The sequence below is a fragment of the Carassius gibelio genome, chromosome A6, assembly GCF_023724105.1.
Source record: "Carassius gibelio isolate Cgi1373 ecotype wild population from Czech Republic chromosome A6, carGib1.2-hapl.c, whole genome shotgun sequence".
Lineage (NCBI taxonomy): Eukaryota > Metazoa > Chordata > Actinopteri > Cypriniformes > Cyprinidae > Carassius > Carassius gibelio.
Window position 1 is genome coordinate 12,144,102 of NC_068376.1, and position 20,929 is coordinate 12,165,030.

Sequence of the window (20,929 nt, forward strand, 5' to 3'; positions counted from 1 at the left end):
AAGCATGCAAAATTTAAGAGAGATTGGTCAAAAAAAAATAACAACACTATAACAGTTATATTTAAAAACACAGTGTTACTTGAGTAAATGCAATTTAGAACCACTAGATGGCAGCGGGAGACCACTAATGGGCTCATTCAGCAAAGTTGAACAGTACTGTTGAAAGGATTCATTAATTCATGCCAAAACATAAAAAAAATTAACTGTTATAACATTTTAAATCTCATTGAGTCAATGTTTTCCATTTTGTTCATACAGATATATCAGTTTTTACAATTTTGCCACATTGTGATTACAGTTTAACCTGAAAATGACATCTAAACTGTTAAAAACTAGTTTAATCATTTAATTTCAGTGTTTGTGTCTGTCTGCCAGCCTATTCTTCATTTTGGATGTCTTTAACTGTCATCCATGCATCCAGGTTAGCCAAGACCACCTCAGAGGCCTTAAATGCTTGAACCCCGTAAAATGCTGCTTGCAGCTTTAATTATTATTATTATTATTATTATTATTATTATTATTCTCCACTCAAACTGTTCGTGCAGCCCAAACCGTAAGGCCTAGAAAGCTGAAATTTGGTCAGAATGTAGTAGTCCGGCCTTCTTGTCAGATACCGAGTCTCGACCCAATCGGCCTAACGGGGGCGCTACAGCGCAAAAAAATAAAATTTTTGACATTTTTGGCCGTAAATCGTAAACCGTTAGCCATAGACTCAAAAACATGGCATTGTTGCAATCCTTGGGTTAGCCCGAACAAAAGTGCATGGCGCCTTTTTGGGGTCTACGACGCACCGTTTTCTCGCAAAATCGAGCTATATCCGAAACCTACTTTTGCGAACTAGTCCTAGGATTTTCAACCAATCAGAACCAAACCAATTCATAAATATTCCCTGGACACTCAATATCAATAATTATCGAAAAAAAGTTGAAATTTCAATTCTTACGCGAAACAGTACACCAAAAAGCGTCTATGCTAACGTTAGCCAAATGCTATTTTGACTATAACTCTTGAACGGAATGAGAAATCTTCACCAAACTCGGTACACATATGTATGAGCTCAATCTTTGGTCAAATCAAAAAAATTGCACATCTCTGCCACTTGGGGGCGCTATAAGATAGAAAAAACACATAAATTGCTATAACTAGGCAACCGTTGGCTCGATCGACTTGAAAATCGGTATGCAGTGTCTTGGTCTGAAGGGGCACAAGTACCTATGAGGACATTTGCATATCTCAAAAAACATGGCCGCCATTGGCCAAACAAATTTAAGCACCTATTTGAAAGGGTTAACGGATGTTGATCGGAATGAAACTCGCTGGGTACGTTCGACTCATGAACCTTAAGGTCTGTAAGAATTTTGAAAGAAATCGGCCACTAGTTGGCGCTAACGAGTTTTATGGCTCTGTAATCACGTGGTGTTTCACATATCAACACTATATGCATATCATTTGATAGATCTCCTCGTAATGCACAACTTTGCCTCAAGAACCATTGCTGTCAATCAAATCGTTCAATTGTTATTCACAAATATGTTAAAAACCTACTTTTGCGAACTAGTCCTAGGTTTTTTGCCCGGTCGGAACCAAACCACTGCAGTAATATTCTGTGTACTCTCTAGATCAATAATTATTAATAAAATGTTGAATTTTGTCTTTTGGTTAGCTGTAACGGGGTAATTTAGAAAAAGGGGTGTGGCCAAACATACCCCAAAGCCTATAAAACCTAAAGGAAAACTCAAAACTTTATGAAACTCAGTGAAATCATGTAACAGGTGACTCTTAACAAGCATGCAAAGTTTTATGGAGATCAGACCATAGGTGGCGCTATAACAGTAGAAAAGGTCTCAAAACACAAGATTTATATGGTAAATGGCCTCAAATTGTTTGAAAATGTTCATATATTCACTCAAAAACACTAAATCTTCATATCATATGATAAATCTCCTCATTCTGAACAACTTTGCCTCTGGGACCAATGTTGTCAATAAAGCTGTTAATTAAATATTCAAGATTATTTTAAAAAGTTTCTTTGGCATACTTGTGATACAGTTTAAGATGAAAATCAATAAAACCACTGAAGTACAATTCTCTAGACTCTGAAGGTCAATAATTATCAAAAACATGTTGAACAATTGCATTTGGGAAACTATAAACCAATAATTTTATAATATGTTATTTGCATAGTGTACACAAAGGCCTATTTATACAAACAGAAAGCCCACAAATTATCAAAACTGTGTAAAATAATGCATGATTTCATTCTAAACAAGCATGCAAAATTTAAGAGAGATTGGGCAAAAATAAATTACAACACTTTAACAGTTATGTTTTAAAACACAGTGTTGTTTGAGTAAATGCAATTTATAACCACTAGATGGCAGCGGAATACCACTAATGGGCTCATTCAGCTAGTTAAACAGTACTGTTTTCATGAATTCATGCCAAAACATTAATAAATTAACCGTTATAACATTTTAAATCTCATTGAATTGATGTTTTCCATTTAGTTTATACAGATGTATCAGTTTTTACAATTTTGCCACATTATGATTACAGTTTAACCTGAAAATGACATCTAAACTCTGAAAAGAGAAGACTTGCAATAATTTTATGTCACCTATCACTTATTTCAAATACCTATATCTGCAACAAAATGTTTGTGCATGTATATGTGTGTCTTTGTGTGTGTGTGTGTGCATATGCTTATAGAGTATACATATATTAGTCTAATCATTTACTTTCAGTGTGTGTGTCTGTCTGTTAACCTGTTCTCCATTTTGGATGTGTTTAAATGTCATCCAAACATCCAGGTTGGCTCTGACCACCTCAGATGCCTTAAATGCTTGAACCCCGGTAAAATGCTGCTTGCAGCTTTAATTAGGGGTTCAAGCACGCAGTGCTGAAACCCTCTTGTAATTGTTAGGATTTTTATTAGGGGTTCAAGCACGCAGTGCTGAAACCCTCTTGTAATTGTTAGGATTTTTATTATTATTATTATTCTTCCGCCCTAGAACTGAACGTGCAGCCCAAACCGTAAGGCCTAGAGAGCTGAAATTTGGACAGATCGTAGAGCTCATTTTGGGGAGAACTTATCAAAGTCTTAGCCCAATCGGCCTAACGGGGGCGCTACAGCGCAAAAAACTAAAATTTTGGACATTTTTGGCCACAGATCGTAAACCGTTAGCCGTAGACTCAAAAACAAGGCATCGTTGCAATCCTTGGGTTAGCCTGAACAAAAGTGCACAGCTGCATTTTTTGCTCTACGACGCACCGTTTTCTCGCAAAATCGAGCTATATCCGAAACCTACTTTTGCGAACTAGTCTTAGGATTTTTAACCAATCGGAATCAAACCACTTCAGAAATATTCCCTGGACACTCAATATCAATAATTATCAAAAAAAAGTTGAAATTTCAATTCTTACGCGAAACAGTACACCAAAAAGCGTCTATGCTAACGTTAGCCAAATGCTATTTTAGCTATAACTCTTGAACGGAATGAGATATCTTCACCAAACTTGGTACACATATGTATGAGCTCAATCTTTGGTCATACAAAAAAAAATTGCGTATCTCTGCCACTTGGGGGCGCTATAAGATTGAAAAAACACATAAATGGCTATAACTAGGCAACCGTTGGCTCGATCGACTTGAAAATTGGTATGCAGTGTCTTGGTCTGAAGGGGCACAAGTACCTATGAGGACATTTGCATATCTCAAAAAAACATGGCCGCCATTGGCCAAACAATTTTAAGCACCTATTTGAAAGGGTTAACGGATGTTGATCGGAACAAAACTCGCTGGGTACGTTCAACTCATGAACCTTAAGGTCTGTAAGAATTTTGAAAGAAATCGGCCACTAGTTGGCGCTAACGAGTTTTATGGCTCTGTAATCACGTGGTGTTTCACATATCAACGAAATATGCATATCATTTGATAGATCTCCTCATAATGCACAACTTTGCCTCAAGAACCATTGCTGTCAATCAAATTGTTCAAATGTTATTCACAAATATGTTAAAAACCTACTTTTACGAACTAGTCCTAGGTTTTTTGTCCGATCGGAACCAAACCACTGCAGTAATATTCTGTGGACTCTCTAGATCAATAATTATCAAAAAAATGTTGAATTTTGTCCTTTGGTTAGCTGTAAAGGGGTAATTTAGTAAAAGGGGTGTGGCCAAACATACCCCAAAGCCTATAAAACCTAAACGAAAACTCAAAACTTTATGAAACTTCGTGGAATCATGTATCAGGTGACTCTTAACAAGCATGCAAAGTTTCATGGAGATCGGATCATAGGTGGCGCTATAACAGTTGAAAAAGCCTCAAAAACAAACATTTTCAATAGAAAATGATCACAATTTGTAGGACATGTTCATACATTCACACAAACACTAGATCTTCATATCATATGATAGATCTCCTCTTTGTGAACAACTTTGCCTCAAGGAGCGAAGATGTCAATCAAATCGTTCAATTGTTATTCACAAATATGTTAAAAACTTACTTTTGCGAACTAGTCCCAGATTTTTTACCCGATCGAAACCAAACCACTGCAGTAATTTTCTCTGGACTCTCTAGATCAATAATTATCAAAAAAATGTTGAATTTTGTCCTTTGGTTAGCTTTAACTGGCTAAATTAGAAAAGGGGCGTGACCAAAATACCCAAAAGCATATAAAACCTAAACGAAAACTCAAAACTTTATGAAACTTGGTGAAAACATGTAACAGGTGACTCTTAACAAGCATGCAAATTTTCATGGAGATCGGACCACAGGTGGCGCTATGACAGTAGAAAAGGTCTCAAAACATAAGATTGATATGGTAAATGGCCTCAAATTGTCTGAAAATGCTCATATATTCACATAAACACTAGATCTTCATATCATATGATAGATCTCCTCATTCTGAACAACTTTTGGGACCAATGTTGTCAATAAAGCTGTTAATTAAATATTGAAGATTATTTAAAGAAGTTACTTTGGCAAAGTAGTCCAAGGCTTTAAGCTGAAAATCAATAAAACCACTGAAGTACAATTCTCTAGACTCTGAAGGTCAATAATAATGAAAAACATGTTGAAAAATTGCATTTGGACAACTATAAACCAGTGATTGTATAATATGTTCTTTTCACAGTGTACACAAAGGCCTATTTATACAAACAGAAAGCCCACAAACTATCAAAACTGTGTAAAATAAAGCCTAATTTCATTCTAAACAAGCATGCAAAATTTAACAGAGATTGGGCAAAAAACTTTACACTATAACAGTTATGTTTAAAAACAGTGTTGTTTGAGTAACTGCAACCACTAGATGGCAGCGGAAGACCACTAATGGGCTCATTCAGCAAATTGAAACAGTACTTTTGAGAAGATTTATGAATTCATGCCTAAACAATAAAAAAAAAAAAAAACACTGTTACAACATTTTAAATCTCACTGAGTTAAAGTTTTCCATTTTGTTCATACAGACTTACCAGTTTTTAAAATTTTGCCACATTATGATTACAGTGAAACCTGAAAATGACATCCAAACTCTTAAAACTAGTTTAATCATTTAATTTCAGTGCGTGTGTCTGTCTGTCAGCCTATTCTCCGTTTTGGATGTGTTTAACTGTCATCCGTACATCCAGGTTGGCTCAGACCACCTCAGAGGCCTTAATGTGCTTGAACCCCGTAAATGCTGCTTGCAGCTTTAATTAGGGGTTCAAGCACGCAGTGCTGAAACCCTATTGTATTTGTTAGGATTTTTATTAGGGGTTCAAGCACGCAGTGCTGAAACCCTATTGTAATTGTTAGGATTTTTATTATTAGGGGTTCAAGCACGCAGTGCTGAAACCCTATTGTATTTGTTAGGATTTTTATTATTATTATTATTAGGGGTTCAAGCACGCAGTGCTGAAACCCTATTGTAATTGTAAGGATTTTTTTTATTATTATTATTTTTCTCCGCTAAAACTGATCGTGCAGACCAAACCGTAAGGCCTAGAGAGCTGAAACTTGGCCAGAATGTAGAGCTCCCCGAGGGGACATTCTGACAAAGTCTCACCCCAATCGGCCAAACGGGGGCGCTACAGCGCAAAAAACAAAAAAAAATTGACATTTTGGCCCATAAATCGTAAACCGTTAGCCATAGACTCAAAAACATGGCATCGTTGCAATCCTTGGGTTAGCCCGAACAAAAGTGTATGGTGCCTTTTTGGGGTCTACGACGCACCGTTTTCTCGCAAAATCGAGCTATATCCGAAACCTACTTTTGCGAACTAGTCCTAGGATTTTCAACCAATCAGAACCAAACCACTTCATAAATATTCCCTGGACACTCAATATCAATAATTATCAAAAAAAAGTTGAAATTTCAATTGTTACGCGAAACAGTCCACCAAAAAGCGTCTATGCTAACGTTAGCCAAATGCTATTTTAACTATAACTCTTGAACGGAAAGAGATATCTTCACCAAACTCGGTATACATATGTATGAGCTCAATCTTTGGTCAAATAAAAAAAATTGCGCATCTCTGCCACTTGGGGGCGCTATAAGATAGAAAAAACACATAAATTGCTATAACTAAGCTACCGTTCGCTCGATCGACTTGAAAATTGGTATGCAATGTCTTGGTCTGAAGGGGCACAAGTACCTATGAGGACATTTGCATATCTCAAAAAGCATGGCCGCCATTGGCCAAACAATTTTAAGCACCTATTTGAAAGGGTTAACGGATGTTGATTGGAACGAAACTCACTGAGTACGTTCGACTCATGAACCTTAAGGTCTGTAAGAATTTTGAAAGAAATCGGCCACTAGTTGGCGCTAACGAGTTTTATGGCTCTGTAATCACGTAGTGTTTCACATATCAACACAATATGCATATCATTTGATAGATCTCCTCATAATGCACAACTTTGCCTCAAGAACCATTGCTGTCAATCAAATCGTTCAATTGTTATTCACAAATATGTTAAAAACCTACTTTTGCAAACTAGTCCTAGGTTTTTTGCCCGATCGGAACCAAACCACTGCAGTAATATTCTGTGGACTCTCTAGATCAATAATTATCAAAAAAATGTTGAATTTTGTCCTTTGGTTAGCTTTAAAGAGGTAATTTTAGAAAAGGGGTGTGGCCAAACATACCCCAAAGCCTATAAAACCTAAACAAAATCTCGAAACTTTATGAAACTAGGTGAAGTCATGTAACAGGTGACTCTTAACAAGCATGCAAAGTTTCATGGAGATCAGACCATAGGTGGCGCTATAACAGTAGAAAAGGTCTCAAAGCACAAGATTTATATGGTAAATGGCCTCAAATTGTTTGAAAATGCTCATATATTCACTCAAAAACACTAAATCTTCATATCATTTGATAAATCTCCTCATTCTGAACAACTTTGCCTCTGGGTCTAACGTTGTCAATAAAGCTGTTAATTAAATATTCAAGATTAATTGAAAAAGTTACTTTGGTAAACTAGTGATAAGGTATAAGCTGAAAATAAATAAAACCACTGAAGTACAATTCTCTAGACACTGAAGGTCAATAATTATGAAAAACATGTTGAACAATTGCATTTGGACAACTATAAACCAGTAATTTTATAATATGTTCTTTTCATAGTGTAAGGCCTATTAATACAAACAGAAAGCCCACAAATTATCAAAACTGTGTAAAATAATGCATAATTTCATTTTAAACAAGCATGCAAAATTTAAGAGAGATTGGGCAACAAAAAAAAAAACAAAAAACAAAAAAAAAAACACTATAACAGTTATGTTTAAAAACACAATGTTGCTTGAGTAAATGCAATTTATAACCACTAGATGGCAGCGGAAGACGACTAATGGGCTCATTCAGCAAAGTTGAACAGTACTGTTGAAAGGATTCATGAATTCATGCCAAAACATTAAAAAATTAACTGTTATAACATTTTAAATCTCATTGAGTCAATGTTTTCCATTTTGTTCATACAGATATATCAGTTTTTACAATTTTGCCACATTATGATTACAGTTTAACCTGAACATGACATCTAAACTCTTAAAAAGAGAAGACTTGCAATAAGTTTATTGTCACCTATCACTTATTTCAAATACCTATATCTGCAACAAAATGTGTGTGCATGTAAATGTGTGTCTTTGTCTTTGTGTGTGTGTGTGTGTGTGCATATGCTTATAGAGTATACATATATTAGTCTAATCATTTGCTTTCAGTGTGTGTGTCTGTCTGTTAGCCTGTTCTCCATTTTGGATGTGTTTAAATGTCATCCAAACATCCAGGTTGGCTCTGACCACCTCAGAGGCCTTAATGTGCTTGAACCCCGGTAAAATGCTGCTTGCAGCTTTAATTATTATTAGGGGTTCAAGCACGCAGTGCTGAAACCCTATTGTAATTGTTAGGATTTTTATTATTATTATTATTATTTTTCCGCCTTAAAACTGAACGGGCAGCCCAAACCGTAAGGCCTAGAGAGCTGAAACTTGGTCAAAAGGTAGTAGTCTTGCTCGCTACTCAGGCGCAAAGATCCGGCCCAATCGGCCAGTGGGGGGCGCTACAGTGATCAAAAATGCGTTTTTGCTAATAGCTCCTAAACCGCTTGTGATAGAGCCAAAAATTTAACATTTCTGGAATCCGTGGGTCATGCGAAATTATAAACGGTCACTCTGATTTTGGGTCTAGGAGGCCTCATTTTTTCGCAAATTTGACGTATGTCCAAAACCTACTTTTGCGAACTAGTCCTAGGTTTTTCACCCAATCTGAACCAAACCACTGCAGAAATGTTCTCTGTCCAGTGAATATCAATAATTATCAAAAAAAAGTAGAAATTTCGACTCACTGTCGTAATGGGATGCCAAAACATTCGAAAGTCGAGGACCAATTTTACGCAACAGGCTATAACTCATTAATGAAATGAGATATCTTCACCAAACATGGTACACATATGTATGAGCTCAATCTTTGGTCAAATAAAAAAAATTGCGCATCTCTGCCACTTGGGGGCGCAATAAGATAGAAAAAACACATAGATGTCTATAACTAGGCAACCGTTGGCTCGATCGACTTGAAAATTGGTATGCAGTGTCTTGGTCTGAAGGGGCACAAGTACCTATGAGGACATTTGCATATCTCAAAAAACATGGCCGCCATTGGCCAAACAATTTTAAGCACCTATTTGAAAGGGTTAACGGATGTTGATCGGAACGAAACTCACTGGGTACGTTCGACTCATGAACCTTAAGGTCTGTAAGAATTTTGAAAGAAATCGGACACTAGTTGGCGCTAACGAGTTTTATGGCTTTGTAATCACGTGGTGTTTCACATATCAACACAATATCCATATCATTTGATAGATCTCCTCATAATGCACAACTTTGCCTCAAGAACCATTGCTGTCAATCAAATCGTTCATTAATTATTCACAAATATGTTAAAAACCTACTTTTGCGAACTAGTCATAGGATTTTTGTCCGATCGGAACCAAACCACTGCAGTAATAATCTGTGGACTCTCTAGATCAATAATTATCAAAAAAATGTTGAATTTTGTACTTTGGTTAGCGTTAAAGGGGTAATTAAGAAAAGGGGTGTGGCCAAACATACCCCAAAGCCTATAAAACCTAAAGGAAAACTCAAAACTTTATGAAACTTGGTGAAAACATGTAACAGGTGACTCTTAACAAGCATGCAATGTTTCATGGAGATCGGACCATAGATGGCGCTATAACAGTTGAAAAAGCCTCAAAAACACACATTTTCAATAGAAAATGATCACAATTTGTAGGACATGTTCATACATTCAAACAAACACTAGATCTTAATATCATATGATAGATCTCCTCATAATGCACAACTTCGCCTCAAGAACCATTGCTGTCAATCAAATCGTTCAATTGTTATTCACAAATATGTTAAAAAGCTACTTTTGCGAACTAGTCCTAGGTTTTTTGTCTGATCGGAACCAAACTACTGCAGTAATATTCTGTGGACTCTCTAGATCAATAATTATCAAAAAAATGTTGAATTTTGTACTTTGGTTAGCTGTAAAGGGGTAATTAAGAAAAGGGGTGTGGCCAAACATACCCCAAAGCCTATAAAACGTAAACAAAAACTCTAAACTTTATGAAAATTGGTGAAATCATGTAAAAGGTGACTCTTAACAAGCATGCAAAGTTTCATGGAGATCGGACTATAGGTGGCGCTATAACAGTAGAAAAGGTCTCAAAAGACAAGATTTATATGGTAAATGGCCTCAAATTGTTTGAAAATGCTCATATATTCACTCAAAAACACTAAATCTTCATATCATATGATAGATCTCCTCATTCTGAAAAACTTTGCCTCTGGGACCAATTTTGTCAATAAATCTGTTAATTAAATATTCAAGATTATTTTAAAAAGTTACTTTGGCAAAGTATTCCAAGGCTTTAAGCTGAAAATCAATAAAACCACTGAAGTACAATTCTGTAGACTCTGAAGGTCAATAATTATCAAAAACGCTGAACAATTGCATTTGGACAACTATAAACCACTGATTTTATAATATGTTATTTGCATAGTGTACACAAAGGCCTATTAATACAAACAGAAAGCCCACAAATTATCAAAACTGTGTAAAATAATGCATAATTTCATTCTTAACAAGCATGCAAAATTTAAGAGAGATTGGGCAAAAAAAATAACACTATAACAGTTATGTTTAAAAACACTGTTGTTTGAGTAAATGCAATTTATAACCTCTAGATGGCAGCGGAAGACCACTAATGGGCTCATTCAGTTAAGTTGAACAGTACTGTTGAAAGGATTCATGAATTCATCCCAAAACATTAAAAATGTAACTGTTATAACATTTTAAATCTCATTGAATTGATGTTTTCCATTTGGTTCATACAGATGTATCAGTTTTTACAATTTTTCCACATTATGATTACAGTTTAACCTGAAAATGACATCTAAACTCTTAAAAAGAGAAGACTTGCAATAAGTTTATTGTCACCTATCACTTATTTCAGATACCTATATCTGCAACAACATGTTTGTGCATGTATATGTGTGTGTGTGTGTGTGTGTGCATATGCTTATAGAGTATTAATATATTAGTTTAATCAGTGAATTTCAGTGTGTGTGTCTGTCTGTTAGCCTGTTCTCCATTTTGGATGTGTTTAACTGTCATCCATGCATCCAGCTTGGCTCAGACCACCTCAGATGCCTTAAATGCTTGAACCCCGTAAATGCTGCTTGCAGCTTTAATTATTATTATTATTAGGGGTTCAAGCACGCAGTGCTGAAACCCTATTGTATTTGTTAGGATTTTTATTATTATTATTATTATTATTATTATTATTATTATTATTATTATTCTTCTGCCCTAAAACTGAACGGGCAGCCCAAACCGTAAGGCCTAGAGAGCTGAAATTTGGACAGATCGTAGAGCTCAATTTGGGGAGAACTTATCAAAGTCTCAGCCCAATCGGCCTAACGGGGGCGCTACAGCGCAAAAAGCAAAAATTTTGGACATTTTTGGCCGTAAATCGTATACCGTTAGCCATAGACTCAAAAACATGGCATTGTTGCAATCCTTGGGTTAGCCCGAACAAAAGTGCACGGCGCCTTTTTGGGGTCTACGACGCACCGTTTTCTCGCAAAATCGAGCTATATCCGAAACCTACTTTTGCGAACTAGTCCTAGGATTTTCAACCAATCAGAACCAAACCACTTCATAAATATTCCCTGGACACTCAATATCAATAATTATTAAAAAAAAGTTGAAATTTCAATTCTTACGCGAAACAGTACGGCAAAAAGCGTCTATGCTAACGTTAGCCAAATACTATTTTGACTATAACTCTTGAACGGAATGAGATATCTTCACCAAACTCGGTACACATATGTATGAGCTCAATCTTTGGTCAAATCAAAACAATTGCGCATCTCTGCCACTTGGGGGCGCTATAAGATAGAAAAAACACATAAATTGCTATAACTAGGCAACCGTTGGCTCGATCAACTTGAAAATCGGTATGCAGTGTCTTGGTCTGAAGGGGCACAAGTACTTATGAGGACATTTGCATATCTCAAAAAACATGGCCGTCATTGGCCAAACAAATTTAAGCACCTATTTGAAAGGGTTAACGGATGTTGATCGGAACGAAACTCGCTGGGTACGTTCGACTCATGAACCTTAAGGTCTGTAAGAATTTTGAAAGAAATCGGCCACTAGTTGGCGCTAACGAGTTTTATGGCTCTGTAATCACGTGGTGTTTCACATATCAACACAATATGCATATCATTTGATAGATCTCCTCGTAATGCACAACTTTGCCTCAAGAACCATTGCTGTCAATCAAATCGTTCAATTGTTATTCACAAATATGTTAAAAACCTACTTTTGCGAACTAGTCCTAGGTTTTTTGCCCGATCGGAACCAAACCACTGCAGTAATATTCTGTGGACTCTCTAGATCAATAATTATTAAAAAAATGTTGAATTTTGTCCTTTGGTTAGCTGTAACCGGGTAATTTAGAAAAAGGGGTGTGGCCAAACATACCCCAAAGCCTATAAAACCTAAAGGAAAACTCAAAACTGTATGAAACTCAGTGAAATCATGTATCAGGTGACTCTTAACAAGCATGCAAAGTTTCATGGAGATCAGACCATAGGTGGCGCTATAACAGTAGAAAAGGTCTCAAAACATAAGATTTAGATGGTAAATGGCCTCAAATTGTTTGAAAATGCTCATATATTCACTCAAAAACACTAGATCTTCAAATCATATGATAAAACTCCTCATTCTGAACAACTTTGCCTCTAGGACCAATGTTGTCAATAAAGCTGTTAATTAAATATTCAATATTATTTGAAAAAGTTACTTTGGCAAACTAGTGATAAGGTATAAGCTGAAAATCAATAAAACCACTGAAGTACAATTCTCTAGACTCTGAAGGTCAATAATTATCAAAAACATGTTGAACAATTGCATTTGGACAACTATAAACCAGTAATTTTATAATATGTTATTTGCATAGTGTACACAAAGGCCTATTAATACAAACAGAAAGCCCACAAATTATCAAAACTGTGTAAAATAATGCATGATTTCATTCTAAACAAGCATGCAAAATTTAAGAGAGATTGGGCAAAAAAAAATTACAACACTATAACAGTTATGTTTTAAAACACAGTGTTGTTTGAGTAAATGCAATTTATAACCACTAGATGGCAGCGGAAGACCACTAATGGGCTCATTCAGCTAGTTAAACAGTACTGTTTTCATGAATTCATGCCAAAACATTAATAAATTAACTGTTATAACATTTTAAATCTCATTGAATTGATGTTTTCCATTTTGTTTATACAGATGTATCAGTTTTTACAATTTTGCCACATTATGATTACAGTTTAACCTGAAAATGACATCTAAACTCTGAAAAAGAGAAGACTTGCAATAATTTTATGTCACCTATCACTTATTTCAAATACCTATATCTGCAACAAAATGTTTGTGCATGTATATGTGTGTCTTTGTGTGTGTGTGTGTGCATATGCTTATAGAGTATACATATATTAGTCTAATCATTTACTTTCAGTGTGTGTGTCTGTCTGTTAACCTGTTCTCCATTTTGGATGTGTTTAAATGTCATCCAAACATCCAGGTTGGCTCTGACCACCTCAGATGCCTTAAATGCTTGAACCCCGGTAAAATGCTGCTTGCAGCTTTAATTATTATTATTATTATTCTTCTGCCCTAGAACTGAACGTGCAGCCCAAACCGTAAGGCCTAGAGAGCTGAAATTTGGACAGATCGTAGAGCTCAATTTGGGGAGAACTTATCAAAGTCTCAGCCCAATCGGCCTAACGGGGGCGCTACAGCGCAAAAAGCAAAAATTTTGGACATTTTTGGCCGTAAATCGTATACCGTTAGCCATAGACTCAAAAACATGGCATTGTTGCAATCCTTGGGTTAGCCCGAACAAAAGTGCACGGCGCCTTTTTGGGGTCTACGACGCACCGTTTTCTCGCAAAATCGAGCTATATCCGAAACCTACTTTTGCGAACTAGTCCTAGGATTTTCAACCAATCAGAACCAAACCACTTCAGAAATATTCCCTGGACACTCAATATCAATAATTATTAAAAAAAAGTTGAAATTTCAATTCTTACGCGAAACAGTACGCCAAAAAGCGTCTATGCTAACGTTAGCCAAATACTATTTTGACTATAACTCTTGAACGGAATGAGATATCTTCACCAAACTCGGTACACATATGTATGAGCTCAATCTTTGGTCAAATCAAAAAAATTGCGCATCTCTGCCACTTGGGGGCGCTATAAGATAGAAAAAACACATAAATTGCTATAACTAGGCAACCGTTGGCTCGATCAACTTGAAAATCGGTATGCAGTGTCTTGGTCTGAAGGGGCACAAGTACTTATGAGGACATTTGCATATCTCAAAAAACATGGCCGTCATTGGCCAAACAAATTTAAGCACCTATTTGAAAGGGTTAACGGATGTTGATCGGAACGAAACTCGCTGGGTACGTTCGACTCATGAACCTTAAGGTCTGTAAGAATTTTGAAAGAAATCGGCCACTAGTTGGCGCTAACGAGTTTTATGGCTCTGTAATCACGTGGTGTTTCACATATCAACACAATATGCATATCATTTGATAGATCTCCTCGTAATGCACAACTTTGCCTCAAGAACCATTGCTGTCAATCAAATCGTTCAATTGTTATTCACAAATATGTTAAAAACCTACTTTTGCGAACTAGTCCTAGGTTTTTTGCCCGATCGGAACCAAACCACTGCAATAATATTCTGTGGACTCTCTAGATCAATAATTATTAAAAAAATGTTGAATTTTGTCCTTTGGTTAGCTGTAACCGGGTAATTTAGAAAAAGGGGTGTGGCCAAACATACCCCAAAGCCTATAAGACCTAAAGGAAAACTCAAAACTGTATGAAACTCAGTGAAATCATGTATCAGGTGACTCTTAACAAGCATGCAAAGTTTCATGGAGATCAGACCATAGGTGGCGCTATAACAGTAGAAAAGGTCTCAAAACACAAGATTTATATGGTAAATGGCCCCAAATTGTTTGAAAATGCTCATATATTCACTCAAAAACACTAAATCTTCATATCATATGATAGATCTCCTCATTCTGAACAACTTTGCCTCTGGGACCAATGTTGTCAATAAAGCTGTTAATTAAATATTCAAGATTATTTTAAAAAGTTACTTTGGCATACTTGTGATACGGTTTAAGATGAAAATCAATAAAACCACTGAAGTACAATTCTGTAGACTCTGAAGGTCAATAATTATCAAAAACATGTTGAACAATTGCATTTGGACAACTATAAACCAGTAATTTTATAATATGTTCTTTTCATAGTGTACACAAAGGCCTATTAATACAAACAGAAAGCCCACAAATTATCAAAACTGTGTAAAACAATGCATAATTTCATTCTAAACAAGCATGCAAAATTTAAGAGAGATTGGGCAAAAAAAAATAACAAGACTATAACAGTTATGTTTAAAAACAGTGTTGCTTGAGTAAATGCAATTTATAACCTCTAGATGGCAGTGGAAGACCACTAATGGGCTCATTCAGTAAAGATGAACAGTACTGTTGAAAGGATTCATGAATTCATCCCAAAACATTAAAAATGTAACTGTTATAACATTTTAAATCTCATTGAGTCAATGTTTTCCATTTTGTTCTTACAGATATATCAGTTTTTACTATTTTGCCACATTGTGATTACAGTTTAACCTGAAAATGACATCTAAACTCTTAAAAAGAGAAGACTTGCAATAAGTTTATTGTCACCTATCACTTATTTCAAATACCTATATCTGCAACAAAATGTTTGTGCATGTATATGTGTGTCTTTCTGTGTGTGTGTGTGTGTGTGTGTGTGCATATGCTTATAGAGTATACATATATTAGTCTAATCATTTACTTTCAGTGTGTGTGTCTGTCTGTTAGCCTGTTCTCCATTTTGGATGTGTTTAAATGTCATTCAAACATCCAGGTTGGCTCAGACCACCTCAGAGGCCTTAATGTGCTTGAACCCCGGTAAATGCTGCTTGCAGCTTTAATTATTATTAGGGGTTCAAGCACGCAGTGCTGAAACCCTATTGTATTTGTTAGGATTTTTATTATTATTATTATTATTATTATTAGGGGTTCAAGCACGCAGTGCTGAAACCCTCTTGTAATTGTTAGGATTTTTATTATTATTATTATTCTTCCGCCCTAGAACTGAACGTGCAGCCCAAACCGTAAGGCCTAGAGAGCTGAAATTTGGACAGATCGTAGAGCTCATTTTGGGGAGAACTTATCAAAGTCTTAGCCCAATCGACCTAACGGGGGCGCTACAGCGCAAAAAACTAAAATTTTGGACATTTTTTGCCGCAGATCGTAAACCGTTAGCCGTAGACTCAAAAACAAGGCATCGTTGCAATCCTTGGGTTAGCCCGAACAAAAGTGCACAGCTGCATTTTTTGCTCTACGACGCACCGTTTTCTCGCAAAATCGAGCTATATCCGAAACCTACTTTTGCGAACTAGTCTTAGGATTTTTAACCAATTGGAATCAAACCACTTCAGAAATATTCCCTGGACACTCAATATCAATAATTATCAAAAAAAAGTTGAAATTTCAATTCTTACGCGAAACAGTACACCAAAAAGTGTCTATGCTAAAGTTAGCCAAATGCTATTTTAGCTATAACTCTTGAACGGAATGAGATATCTTCACCAAACTTGGTACACATATGTATGAGCTCAATCTTTGGTCAAACAAAAAAAATTGCGCATCTCTGCCACTTGGGGGCGCTATAAGATCGAAAAAACACTTAAATGGCTATAACTAGGCAACCGTTGGCTCGATCGACTTGAAAATTGGTATGCAGTGTCTTGGTCTGAAGGGGCACAAGTACCTATGAGGACATTTGCATATCTCAAAAAACATGGCCGCCATTGGCCAAACAATTTTAAGCACCTATTTGAAAGGGTTAACGGATGTTGATCGGAACAAAACTCGCTGGGTACGTTCGACTCATGAACCTTAAGGTCTGTAAGAATTTTGAAAGAAATCGGCCACTAGTTGGCGCTAACGAGTTTTATGGCTCTGTAATCACGTGGTTTTTCACATATCAACGAAATATGCATATCATTTGATAGATCTCCTCATAATGGACAACTTTGCCTCAAGAACCATTGCTGTCAATCAAATCGTTCAATTGTTATTCACAAATATGTTTAAAACCTACTTTTGCGAACTAGTCCTAGGTTTTTTGCCCAATCGGAACCAAACCACTGCAGTAATATTCTGTGGACTCTCTAGATCAATAATTATCAAAAAAATGTTGAATTTTGTCCTTTGGTTAGCTGTAAAGGGGTAATTTAGAAAAAGGGGTGTGGCCAAACATACCCCAAAGCCTATAAAACCTAAACGAAAACTCAAAATTTTATGAAACTACGAGAAATCATATATCAGGTGACTCTTAACAAGCATGCAAAGTTTCATGGAGATCAGACCATAGGTGGCGCTATAACAGTAGAAAAGGTCTCAAAACACAAGATTTATATGGTAAATGGCCTCAAATTGTTTGAAAATGCTCATATATTCACTCAAAAACACTAAATCTTCATATCATATGATAGATCTCCTCATTCTGAACAACTTTGCCTCTGGGACCAATGTTGTCAATAAAGCTGTTAATTAAATATTCAAGATTATTTAAAAAAGTTACTTTGGCATACTTGTGATACAGTTTAAGATGAAAATCAATAAAACCACTGAAGTACAATTCTCTAGACTCTGAAGGTCAATAATTATCAAAAACATGTTGAACAATTGCAATAATATGTTCTTTTCATAGTGCACACAAAGGCCTATTAATACAATCAGAAAGCCCACAAATTATCAAAACTGTGTAAAATAATGCATAATTTCATTCTAAACAAGCATGCAACATTTAAGAGAGATTGGGCAAAAGAAAAATAACAACACTATAACAGTTATGTTTAAAAACACAGTGTTGTTTGAGTAAATGCAATTTATAACCACTAGATGGCAGCAGAAGACCACTAATGGGGTCATTCAGCTAGTACTGTTTTTATGAATTCATGCCACAACATTAATAAATTAACTGTTATAACATTTTAAATCTCATTGAATTGATGTTTTCCATTTTGTTCATACAGATGTATCAGTTTTAACAATTTTGCCACATTATGATTAAAGTTTAACCTGAAAATGACATCTAAACTCTAAAAAAGAGAAGACTAAGTTTACTGTCGCCTATCACTTATTTCAAATACCTATATCTGCAACAAAATGTGTGTGTGTGTGTGTGTGTGCATATGCTTATAGAGTATACATATATTAGTCTAATCATTTACTTTCAGTGTGTGTGTCTGTCTGTTAGCCTGTTCTCCATTTTGGATGTGTTTAAATGTCATCCATGCATCCAGGTTGGCTCTGACCACCTCAGAGGCCTTAATTTGCTTGAACCCCGGTAAAATGCTGCTTGCAGCTTTAATTAGGGGTTCAAGCACGCAGTGCTGAAACCCTATTGTAATTGTTAGGATTTTTATTATTATTATTATTATTATTATTATTCTTCCGCCCTAGAACTGAACGTGCAGCCCAAACCGTAAGGCCTAGAGAGCTGAAATTTGGACAGATCGTAGAGCTCATTTTGGGGAGAACTTATCAAAGTCTCAGCCCAATCGGCCAAACGGGGGCGCTATAGCGCAAAAAACAAAAATTTTGGACGTTTTTGGCCGTGAATCGTAAACCGTTAGCCATAAACTCAAAAACATGGCATCATAGCAATCCTTGGGTTAGCCCGAACAAAAGTGCACGGCGCCTTTTTGGGGTCTACGACGCACCGTTTTCTCGCAAAATCGAGCTATATCCGAAACCTACTTTTGCGAACTAGTCCTAGGATTTTTAACCAATCGCAACCAAACCACTTCATAAATATTCCCTGGACACTCAGTATCAATAATTATCAAAAAAAAGTTGAAATTTCAATTTTTACGCGAAACAGTACGCCAAAAAACGTCTATGCTAACGTTAGCCAAATGCTATTTTAACTATAACTCTTGAACGGAATGAGATATCTTCACCAAACTCGGTACACAAATGTATGAGCTAAATTTTTGGTAAAATAAAAAAAATTGCGCATCTCTGCCACTTGGGGGCGCAATAAGATAGAAAAAACACATAAATGGCTATAACTAGGGAACCGTTGGCTCGATCGACTTGAAAATTGGTATGCAGTGTCTTGGTCTGAAGGGGCACAAGTACCTATGAGGACATTTGCATATCTCGAAAAACATGGCCGCCATTTGCCAAACAATTTTAAGCACCTATTTGAAAGGGTTAACGGATGTTGATCGGAACGAAACTCACTGGGTACGTTCGACTCATGAACCTTAAGGTCTGTAAGAATTTTGAAAGAAATCGGCCACTAGTTGGCGCTAACGAGTTTTATGGCTCTGTAATCACGTGGTGTTTCACATATCAACACAATATGCATATCATTTGATAGATCTCCTCATAATGCACAACTTTGCCTTAAGAACCATTGCTGTCAATCAAATCGTTCAATTGTTATTCACAAATATGTTAAAAACCTACTTTTGCGAACTAGTCCTAGGTTTTTTGTCCGATCGGAACCAAACCACTGCAGTAATATTCTGTGGACTCTGTAGATCAATAATTATTAAAAAAATGTTGAATTTTGTCCTTTGGTTAGCTATAAAGGGGTAATATAGAAAAAGGGGTGTGGCCAAACATACACCAAAGCCTATAAAACCTAAACGAAAACTCAAAACTTTATGAAACTCAGTGAAATCATGTAACAGGTGACTCTTAACAAGCATGCAAAGTTTCATGGAGATCAGACCATAGGTGGCGCTATAACAGTAGAAAATGTCTCAAAAAACAAGATTTATATGGTAAATGGCCTCAAATTGTTTGTAAATGCTCATATATTCACTCAAAAACACTAAATCTTCATATCATTTGATAAATCTCCTCATTCTGAACAACTTTGCCTCAGGGACCAACGTTGTCAATAAAGCTGTTAATTAAATATTCAAGATTATTTTAAAAAGTTACTTTGGCATACTTGTGATACGGTTTAAGATGAAAATCAATAAAACCACTGAAGTACAATTCTCTAGACTCTGAAGGTCAATAATTATCAAAAACATGTTGAACAATTGCATTTGGACAACTATAAACCAGTAATTTTATAATATGTTATTTGCATAGTGTACACAAAGGCCTATTAATACAAACAGAAAGTCCACAAGTTATCAAAACTGTGTAACATAATGCATAATTTCATTCTAAACAAGCATGCAAAATTTAAGAGAGATTGGGCAAAAAAACACTAAGAGTTATAAAGGATTAACACATTGATGTATGAGAAATTGCCATTTATAACCACTAGATGGCAGCGGAAAACCACTAATGGGCTCATTCAGCTAACTTAAACAGTACAGTTGAAAGGATGTATGAATTAATGCCTAAACAATAAAAAAACACTCTTACAACATTTCAAATCTCATTGAGTTAAAGTTTTCCATTTTGTTCATTCAGACATATCAGTTTTTAAAATTTTGCCACATTATGATTACAGTGAAACCTGAAAATGACATCTAAAATCTTAAAAACGAGTTTAATCATTTAATTTCAGTGTGTGTGTCTGTCTGTGAGCCTATTCTCCATTTTGGATGTGTTTAACGGTCATCCATACGTCCAGGTTGGCTCTGACCACCTAAGATGCCTTAAATGCTTGAACCCCGTAAATGCTGCTTGCAGCTTTAATTATTATTATTATTATTATTATTATTATTATTCTTCCCTAAAACTGATCGTGCAGCCCAAACCGTAAGGGCTAGA

At 35.9% G+C, this 20,929-nt stretch overlaps 1 long non-coding RNA gene across 3 annotated transcripts; it reads right to left on the reverse strand.

Moving 5' to 3' along the window:
* Positions 1-1,031: 1,031 nt before the first annotated feature.
* LOC128016235 (uncharacterized) lies at positions 1,032-19,944 on the reverse strand. Of its 3 annotated transcripts, none has more exons than XR_008184099.1 (4): positions 19,836-19,944; positions 17,273-17,454; positions 12,103-12,369; positions 1,032-1,274 (listed from the first exon to the last, which is right to left on the reverse strand). It is a non-coding gene; the product is annotated as an uncharacterized LOC128016235 (long non-coding RNA). The 3 variants fall into 3 exon arrangements; XR_008184100.1 differs by lacking the exon at positions 12,103-12,369 and adding an exon at positions 14,479-14,745; XR_008184098.1 differs by lacking the exon at positions 1,032-1,274 and adding an exon at positions 7,051-9,224 and having other exon boundaries at positions 12,168-12,369.
* Positions 19,945-20,929: the final 985 nt, after the last annotated feature.